The 10,887-nt window shown below is 40.5% G+C and overlaps 1 pseudogene; it reads left to right on the top strand.

Moving 5' to 3' along the window:
• The first annotated feature begins 9,388 nt into the window (after positions 1-9,388).
• On the top strand, positions 9,389-10,378 carry LOC114618018 (annotated as a pseudogene).
• Positions 10,379-10,887: the final 509 nt, after the last annotated feature.

The following is a 10,887-nucleotide window of genomic DNA, read 5'->3' as shown; positions in this document are numbered from 1 at the left end:
ACACCATTGGACAGAAGAGCAGAAAAGGAAAGGCAGGCACGGGGGCAGCAGGAGCTAGATTAAATGAATAGCTGTGGGAAAAGGCAATTTCTTTGTGGTCAAGGAGAGGGCAAGAAAGACTTAAAAGATGCCCCACCCCTATGCTGTTCCATGTTCACTTGTCTGAACTTTGGATCTGTTGCCAGACATGGCTTCCTGCAGGGGAGATTTGTATGGTCTCAGGAGTGCGGCCGAAGGAGGGATTACTTTTTTTAAGGTCCTGTTGGATGAAGTTCTGTGACTGCCTCTAGTCAGACATCAACGGTTGTCAAGAAGGGATGTTCTATTGCCTGACCTCTGAAGGACTGATCCAGAGAATAATCAAGGAGTTACTGTGCAGAGATGATACAGTTCCTGTTACTAGTTGGATTAGCCAGGGTAGAGGAAGGAAATAGCAAGATGAGGAAGTCAACTTGAAGGAAAGTAACTGCTTTATTTCTTTTTAATTTTAAATTACTTTTAGCAGCACTAAGGATCAGAAGCTCAGAGTCAGAGCTTCTGATGCTAGGCAACCACCTAGTTACTCTGCTGGCTATACCCCACCCTCTCTGCCTTTCCATTAACACACTGATTCAGTGTTTAAATTTAGTGAAAATACTATGTTCTGTCAGTTTAATTTTCAATATTTTTAATTTAATTTATTTTTTTGTTTGTTTGTTTTTCAAGACAGGATTTCTCTGTGTAGCCCTGGTTGTCCTGGAGCTCACTCTGTAGACCAGACTGGCCTCGAACTCAAAGATCCTCCTGCTTCTGCCTCTTGAGTGCTGGGACTAAAGGTGTAAACCACCCCCACCGAACATTGTGATTTCAATTTTTATTGTAAAATACTTACTAAAAACTCAACCCGACTAGTTTGCTTCCTTTCTGCTTTTTAATGTATCTTCTCTTCTTAAAGAATGTCTGTAACAAATTAACTAAAATCTGAAATCGGCCTGGCTGCCAATCAGGAAAAGCCTGGCTATGTGTTTATATGCAATAGAAAGCCAGGTCTTAAGATTAAGGCCTTGGGAACTTAAAAAGAAAAGAGACTGCTCAAATATTTTTGACCAAAGCCTTGAAGATTAGTATAATTTGGAAAACTACATAGGAACCAGGCCATAAGGAATGGGACAATTTTCCAGGTCCTTCCTGTTCCTGTCAGACATGATCTGGGCACTCTGTGGGACTTAAGTCAAGCACTCAACAGGCCTCCAAGTTGAAGAAAGAGCTAGCATGAACAGGACCATTCCAAGGCAACACTGGGTCTGTGAGGCACTGCAGGAAGAGGCTGAGGGGATGCTGGGACTAGGGCGCTGGGACTGGAGACAGGCCTTAAGCTGTCTTACACAGGACTGCACATGCTCAGTGCTAAGCTGAGAACAGCTCTGTGACTCTTTAGGGAAAAGGTGTTGCAAAGATCATCATTATTTTCCTCCAGACAATGATGGATTTTTCTGCACCCCCACTGTCAACAGGAAACATCAGTTAGAGAGACACCTAGAGCTGGTTTCTGTTGGGAGGAAAGTTGATTGTACTGGTTTATACAAAATAAGAGTAAAGAAGTCACTGGTATCTGTGTGATTCTGATGTGGCTGGGGGGTAAGTGACACTGGAAGGAATGGAGGGAGGTCAACAGGATGCTGTCAGATGGAAACATGAGCCTTCCATCCCCTACAGAAGTACATGGACTAACCAAATTTCAGGAACATAGAACTCTATGGCTATCTATTGACTTCTCAGAGGTCTGTGGGCTTTCCAATAAAACATGGGCTTTGGAGTCTGGCATCTATCCATATCTGGGATTGCTGTCCTCCAAAAAAATCCTTGACCTCAACTTCTGTGCTTCTTGGATGTCACTTTTACACACTTAAGGAGATTGTACCAAAGTTGCTGAAAAGACCAAATTAAAAGAGAACTAATATGTAAAATACTGTATTATGTATGAAAAATCAGTAAGTGTGAGTTCCTAGCTATGACTTTTTATTGAGAAATATGTTTTTTAATTTCAAGCAACTGACTTAAAAATCTTATTTATAGACTGGGGGCGGGTGAGGAGTAAAAACCCAATCCTAATTGCTCATAACACTTCAGTCATAGGCGAAGTATAGAGTAATCCCAGCATAAGGGCATGCATTTTATGTAAGTGATAAACTACTGGAGACCTTGCATAAATCAAAACTTGCATAATTCATGACTAATTTTCCCACTGGAATAAATATAAATTCTGAAGATGCTAGCACATAAATCTACAACCATGTACTATAGTTTGTTTTAATGCTGTCCTGTATTTCCTTGGCATTATCTATAATATTCTACAAAGTGCTTTCTCTGAAATTAGTGTAGCAGATAAGTTTGTCTCTTTGTTTTAATACAACTACCTTCCCTTTCAAGTATCTTTACAGAACTATTACCAAAACCAGTTCTATCAGTTAATGAGCATATTTATGGCCCAAACTAGTTCTATCAGTTAATGAACATATTTATAGTATTACTTTCCAGTTATAAATAGACCCAATTATACCAGCAATGATTGTTCAGAGAAAGACACAACCATAATCAACATCATTCACAGAAGTGCCTCTTATGACAAAGCATAGTGGGTTTGTCCACCCTACAGCACTGAAGTTTGCTCCCATGATACCAGAGGTAACCATAGCTACCATTTCATTCAACTTCCTTTCTCCTTTGAGTTGACACAATTCTTGATACTCTGAGTTGAAGTACTTGTGTTATAGTAGCACATAAGATGAAATTTTATTACTACTTTGCAGATGTGTTTTTCCATTCATAAAATATGGCCCCACAGAATCTCAAGATCAGAGGAAATGCAACATTGCAGACGGAGTCTTACCTCTAATTGGTGAGTCTAGCAGCAGTAGATTGTAACTATGATACTTGTCAGCTCTGATACTGTGCTGGTTTGAATAAGCTTGGTCCATGGGAAGTGGCACTATTAGAAGAAATGGCCTTGTTGGAATAGGACTGGCCTTGTTGGAGGAAGTGTGTAACTGTGTAGGCAAGCTTTGAGGTCTCCCAGGGCTCAAGCTCCATCCAGTAGAGAAGAAAGTCCCCTCCTGGCTGCATGTGGAATACAGCCTTCTCCTGGCTGCCTTCAGATAAAGATGTGGAACTCTCAGTTCTTCTGGCACTATGTCTGTCTTCAGGTTGCCATGCTTCCTGACATGATGATGATGCATTACATTGAACCTCTGAAACTGTAAGCCAGCATCAATTAAATGGTTTCCTTTATAAAGGTTGCTTTGGTTATGGTGTCTCTTTACAGCAATAAAACCCTAACTAAGACAGATACCATAGGCATTATCTGTACCAATTTTAAAGAATAGGAACCAACACACCAGCTACAATTTCTTGAGGAAGAAAAAGTCTCTGACTTCATTTGACAGGAACACTAGAGAACATTGGGGCTTGGAATTCTCAGGATCTAGAACTCATCCATCAGTACAAACATGGTAAGAATATCTCTATGAAAAAGATAAGCTAATCAATATGGATCCACTGGGAAAGGGAGACAGGAGGCATAGCTGACAGAATAGGGATGCATGCTTGAAAATGCAAAGCAGAGCATCCCAGTAGTAGGTCAGAAACATCTATCTGGTCAAAGCATTCCAAAAATTTCAATGAAGGTGTTGAAGGATCTTAACAATGTCAATCTCCTGGTGATAGCACAATTTTAGAGTAATTAATGCAAGATATTACCTTGTCACTGAGAGGGATTGCTGAAAGGCATAAGAGACTCTTCTCCAATGTGTCCTTAAACAGCATGTTAACACTAGGGGAAGAGTGAACAGGGTCTTTCTCTATAGGCTTGGCATTCTTGGAACTCACTGTGTGGTCCAGTCTGCCTTCATACTCAAGAGCTCTGCCTGCCTCTGCCAGCTGAGTGCTAGTATTAAAGCTGTATGCCACTATACCTGACATGTAAATCATTTTGAAGAGGGGGAAAAACTTAGGCATTGAGATGGAGATGCTAATAACTTATTTTATTGATATTCACATGTCATTCATATTTACAGAATGTTATAAGACTATCTAAGTATCTGATGTTATAAAATTAGTTCACTATAAAAATTATGGTATCCGTACTCAAAACTTACTATGTGGCCATTAAAATAGAAAAGTACATAAAATTTAGGAAATGTTTGCAACATACTCTTATAGAAGTATGCCATAAAACAGTGTGACCACAGTTTTGTAGACAATAAATGACATTACATTGTTATGTGCAGAAAGGATAAAAATGTCTAATTCTAGTAATAAGCTACTCGGTTAAAGCTGAGTTTCTTTTTTCTAAGTGTGTTTGCTAGAATTTTTTCATGAACACCTTTCAGTCATGTGACCAGATTTATTCTCACATGGGGGACATGGTCAAGCATCATAGTGAGCAAGGTGTGAGGCCCACGCTCCAGCATATAGGCCACACAGTGGTAGGCACATGTGATTTCAAACAAACACACAGGATAGTGGACTCAATGGCTCAGGCCAAGACTCCTGACCTCAAGGCCACATTTATACAGAATCACATAAAAGTGGTACTCTATAAGAATAGTGATGTAATAGATTCTATCACTGTTTATCTTTGGATTCCCTAGACATCCAGTATCAGCCATTGTGTGCTGAGTCATAGTCTTCTGGATGGCCACTGTAAGCCATGGTATTTGTTTGTTTTGACTGATTTAGGATATCCATATCAGCACTGTATGGTCAAAATATAAAGTGTCCTTCATAGACTTCTGTTCTCAACATAGGTGATATCCACCTCCCTTCCTGAAAAATCCTGGTTTAAAACAGCTAGACAAAATTGAACTAGCAATTGCTATGAAGATATAAATTTTTATCCTTTCTAATGCAAGGCTTCGAGCAGCCTCACCCTGATCCCAGTTGCTGTCAGAATCCATCTTTTCATCTCTACAGCTTTCCAATGACCACACCATAATCTTTGTCTCTTGATCCCTCAGGCTAATTTCTTAGGAAAAGAGAGATTTAGACATTCACATTAGTAAAGTATCTATTGACAGCCATAAGACATCTAGTGCCACAGCTCAGCTCCATGCATTGTTGGCATTTATAGGAGACTGAAACAGAAGCTTGGGATAGTTAAATTGTTTGCCACAAATACTCAACAATAGGAAGACTCAGCTGACACTCAGATCTGACTCCAGAATTCATGGTCTTTCTCATACAGAACAAGCTAGTATAGCAATGGTCAGCTCCCAACTGAAATGCCTTTGTGTTCCTATCTGCTGCTGGACCCCTGGAGTTTGTTCATTCAGCATTCTAGAATAGCAAATAACTTTATAGCTAAAGCAGTCTTGGCAGGATCACTGAGGTCAGAAATGAAACCAGGGAAAGGATTTAACCTGGTTGATCTGTACTCAATGTACACTATATATGCTTGTTTGCAAATTTTAAATACTTATGATAAAATATTAAAGAGTGAAATTACTCCAGTTCCTTTCTTTAAAAAGAAAAAAAATGAGATTCAATTACACAAAAAGAAAACAGACAAGTTGGGATTAGGAGATTATTTACCCAAACTTTAGAAAAATATTGCATGAGATTTCTTTGTATAGAAAAAGATTGTATTGGAAAGAAAATTTCAGAGAATGTTAATATCTTCTACCCAAAAAGATGATGAGTGAAGGTCAGTGCCTGACACAAGTCAGAAGTGTTGTGGTTCTGAGGAAGCATCTCTGTGTCTGGGCAGACACAGTTTCAAATGGTCTAGTAAATTCCTGACCTTCATCATCAACCACCCTGAAGTCTTCACACACATACCTCCCACCTCTCCAGATGCTCCACCCAGAAGCCTGACCCATTTTTGACCTTTTTATTTTATCAAAACAAAATTTACAAAATCTTGTTGGCTCTAACCTGAACACTTTTCAAGGATCCAATCTTTTCTCATCACCTCCACCCCTGCTCCTCTGGTCTAAGGCCCTTGTAGGAAACAGCAACAATTCCCTGTTTCACCCTTGTCCCTGGAGAATGTGGTTCTACCCATAACTATGGTTATCCTTTTAAGTTAAGTGATATGTCTTACATGTCGATCAAAGGTGTGCAATCCTTCTCACTCCGAGTAAAGCTAATTCCACGCTGGAACCTCCCAGATTGCCCAGGCCCCTTTCGTATTCCTTGGCCTCATCTACCACACTCTTCCTTTTTCTTTCCATTCCAACCACAGCCCAGGGAATTCATAGGCATGTCAAATGCCCTCTTGTCACAGAGCCTGTTAGGAGTTGGGTCTGAAATACCCCCAGCAGCTCATGAACAGCTGGTGGTACCGTTTGGGGACATGGAACCTAGTTGGCAGACACAAGCCACTAAGCTTGTACTTTTAAGGGTTGTAGGCTAGCTCCTCTTTCCAGTCCATCTCTCTACTTCACTGAAATGTGAGAAGCTCCTGCCTCTAGCTTCCTTCACTATGAAATCTGCCATGACTTCCTCATTGTGATAGACTAAAGCCAAGAGCTGAACTCCCCTCTGAGGTGATTTCTGGCTTCCATCTGGTCACCTCGTGATGAGGAAGGTAGTTAACACAGAGCCCTTGCCCATACTGTTTCATTTGGAACACTTTTCTTCCAGACATCAGCACACTCAGCCCATAGTAATTTTCACTGCTCTTCATCCAACCCCAGAGTCATTGTCACATCTACAACATTATCTTGTCATTGGTCATGCTGCTTATTGCTGTTTTCCCATGAGATGTAAGTTACATGAGGCTTGGGGTCTGGATCTTTTTCTCCCCTGCTCGAACAAGTGTAAATGCCAGTTTATTGAACATAAAATATTATAAAGGAAAAAAGAAACCTAGGTCAATTCCAACCCCTACTCTGAATATCCAAACGCTGCTTGGTAACATCAGCTCTATGGTCAGTGGGAGATGGAAGATCAGATTTTACTGTTTTAGCTTGTCCTTGTCAATAGGCATTTGAGAATGATAATAATAAAATATTTCATTCCTTAATAGAAGTGATGAACAATAAACATGTTGTCATACACATATATCAGACTTTTATTTGCGTTATAAAATCATATTGGCAGCTGTGAGACAATAAAAAGTTAAGATTACGAGTTACACAGAAACAAATAAAATCTGGTCCCTCTGCTGTGAAATGCTCTAGCTGTTTGCACTAGTTGTTCTTCCCTGGCCCAGCTAACGATTTTTCTAACAATACTGCCCTTAGTTACTGGCATGCCTTAGTAAAGAAGCCACTTATTATAACCTCAAATTCCCTTCATTTCAGGCTAATTTGCTTGTCTTATTCTAGCTCAGTAATTCTTAACAGAGATGAAATGTTACATTGGCTGAGATGCATCTCTGCAGTATATGACCCTGACTCTACCCTGAAAGATCCTAGCACTGAGCCCAGTGGCAAAGGAGAGTGCTTATGAAACAGCTGTACTGGAGAAAGCTCTCTGGTGATTCTATAAGATGCTTAGAACCAGTGGTGAAGTTGATGTGTTAGCTGAATATAATCACTGTCGATCATCTTAATTGAATGCTAAGAGAGTAGGGAGGAACCCTCGGTACTCAAGGACACAATATTTACAAGTTTGCATGACCAAATGTGTCTCTATTGAAGGAAGAGAAACAGGAGCAGTCACTCCCAATTGGAATACTTCCCCATGTTTACAGTGAGTGAAGAGAGGAATTATCAAAGGTTGGCATAATGAGTGGAAGTCTGGAAAGCTACTTAAACTTTAATCTATCACATCTTTTTAAAAACTTTTGATTTATTGTGGGTTTCACATCATGTACCCAGCAATGTTCATTTCCCCATTCACTCATATCCACCCTCTGCCCTGGCAACATCCTCCCTCAAGTAAAACACACACACACACACACACACACACACACACACACCAACAAACCATAGAGGACAACTCAACATGGAAGCTGCTGTAGAAAGTCACAATGTATCCCACAGAATATCCTTCTGTCCACACATCTTCAATTGCAATGGGTCATTGGTCTGGTTTAAGATCTCTAGCTTCTGTGACTCCATCAATATTGTATTCTCATTAGATCCCCTCCTAGCCATCCTGATGCTGCCCTGTGTCATGGAGATGCTACAGCTTTAGAACAGCAGGACTGGACCTTTCATGCATCTCAACTGTTCATAGATGATACGGATTTTGGAGTAGGACAATTCAGGGCACGGAATCTGGGCTCACAAGACAAGTTAGCCATGCTGTCAAGGTTAACATACAGTTGATACGAAAGGATTTGGACTTTATTTCAGCATTGAAGGGAAGACAGAAAAAACAGGAGAGGTCACTGTAATCTTTGCAGTTTAGGGATATGCATACTGTATGTCCTGCAAGCATGGTTACAGAAGAACAGGAATAAGGCAGGAATAAGGTAGAAGGATCCAGGAAATCGGAAAGGCTAAGGGCCTTTTTAGCTTCTCCCTACTGTAAAGTGGGAAAGAGCACCAGAACCTCCAATGGTGGCATCTTAAAAGCCTGAGAGCCTGGAAGTTCTTTTAGTCATCTGCACATCTTTCTTCTTCATAAAATTTAATGGACATCTATCGTTTTCTGTGCCTATGTTCTCCAAAGCACTTGCCGCTAGTGACAGGAACATCTAAAGTGTTGTTAATCTTAACTGGGATGCATTCTAAATATAAAATACATACAAATTTTTAAAGATTTATCACAAAATATAAGATCAATAACTTTATATTGGTTATATGTTAAAATATTTTTGTAATATATTGGGTCAAATAAGAATATAATTAAGTTAGTTGTACCTGTTTGTTCTTATTCCTTTGTAAGTGGCTGCTTGAAACTTTAGCATTATATATGAGGCTTATGTCTATGGGCTGTGTTGTATTTATACCGGACAGAAACATCTGGCATTATTCTCAATACTAAGAACACAGGAAAATCAAGGTAAATTTTTCATGAGAGCTTATATTATTCCACGTCAATCTAAGCAATCATAATAAACCAGCTGTGGTAGACCATGCCTGTAACCCCAATATCCAAGAGACTGAATTGGAAGAGTTGCACATTAGAGGTTCACCTGGGCTACAGTCAGTTCAAGACCAGCTAGAGCAAGATAAAGACCCCCTATTTCTAAATATAAATAACAACAAAAGTATGAATAAGCATATTCTTTATTGTAACCAAGAATTGCCAAACAACTTGATACCTGAGTCTGTTCTGTGACCTGTTTGGTAACAAGGAGTTATTCAGAGGTTGTTTGGTCTACCTCGTCAGAAACATCTTGGCGTTCTGCCTGTGGATCGGGTTGTAGCTCTCAGCTATTTCTCTAGCACCATGCCTGCCGGCCACCATGCTCCCAGCATGATACTCGTGGACTAAGCCTTTAAAACTATTGTTTATGGGAGATGAACACCTAAAGAATGGCCCAAATGTTATGAATGAGGCCCCACTTGGAGTTTAAAAAGAAAGCAAAGAGAAAGAAGAAACAGAAATAGAAATGGAATACAAATTGTAATGGCAGAAAGACACTCAGAGAGAAAAATATGCCAAAGATATTGGCATGAGCCTCAGAGAACAGCCCATTGGTATTCAGGTGCAAAATGTAAGGTATAACAAATGCCACAAGTGGGGTCATGTGAACTCAGATGGAGAATGGCCGTTTGTTTTGTCCTTCTCAAATCAATACAAGTTCAATTCATAGTGACAGCTCAGGGCCATCGATGCACCCCACAGAGCTGATAGCAGAGATGTGAAACAATGGGTTTGCACTGAAACAAAATGTACTGGAGGAAACTTGACCACAACTGATTCATCACAGCACCATGTTGAAAGTGATGGTGAAGAAGGCCCTTTAGAAGTTGAATTCTAAAAGTTGCTGACAACCAAAAATAGAAGCTTCTCCAGAAATTGGATAGACTTGGGGAAAAAAGGGGGGAGAAGGAAATAAGAAAGAAGAAAAGGTTACTGGAGAGTATACACACAAAAAATAAAAACTTTCCCTCCTCCCCCTCTTCCTTCCCCTCTTTGCCCCTTCCTTCTCCTCTTTTCCCCCTCCTCCTCTCCCTCCTCTTCTCCTTCTTTCTCCTCCCTATCCTCCTTCTCTCTTCCCCCTCTTCCCTCTTTTCCCTCTCCTCCTTCCACTCCTACTTCTCCTCCTCCTCCTTCTCCTCTGAGACTTCAAAAAGCACAAGTGAGAGTGACAGCGAAGAGAAAAGGGGAAGAAAAAGAAAAAGAAATGGATATTCAGAAACTACAACCAGTGAGTTCAAAGAGACAAGTCTACAGAGACTCTTCCTGAAGAAGTCTCTAGCAGCCACAGTGACAGGGAAAAGGCCAAGGAAAAAATAAGGTTCTGAAACAAGAGAGTTCTCGGGAGAATAGCAGATAGGTCCATTTGTTTCTGAGGCATGTTTAAAAGTCATCATCATTGTTCAGAGAAGAAAGGGTCTGACAGAAATTGGAGAATCCAAAGTCATTGCCAGGCTGAGAACAGGAGCAGAAGCCCAGGCAAGAGTCCTGATAGTCAGAAGTAAAATGAGAAACTGGCCACAGCGGACTCTCAGTGAAGAGCAGAATGGAAGAAAGGACACAGCAAGTCCTACGCTGATGAATACAGAGGAGAGTGCAGGGAACACACAGGAGATGAAGGGAGGAGCAGAGGGCACACAGCACTGGGGCCATTACCTGGGAAGAAAGGGGCTCTGTTTTCTTACTGAATATCTTTAGCAAGAGCGTGTGTGCACACACATGCAAATGTATGCACATGAGCACACACACATACAATTTAAAAGTCTCTTATTAAAAAAAAATCTTTGCACCCAGGGAAGACAGAAGCACTGAAGTCCCTGCGTAAGCAGAGATCTTTCAAGACCTCCAAGGACAACTGAGGTAGGAGAC

The sequence above is a fragment of the Grammomys surdaster genome, unplaced genomic scaffold (genome assembly GCF_004785775.1).
Source record: "Grammomys surdaster isolate TR1022 unplaced genomic scaffold, NIH_TR_1.0 139, whole genome shotgun sequence".
Taxonomy (NCBI): domain Eukaryota; kingdom Metazoa; phylum Chordata; class Mammalia; order Rodentia; family Muridae; genus Grammomys; species Grammomys surdaster.
Note: the sequence above shows the minus strand (reverse complement) of the source record. Positions and strands in the feature narration are given on the sequence as shown.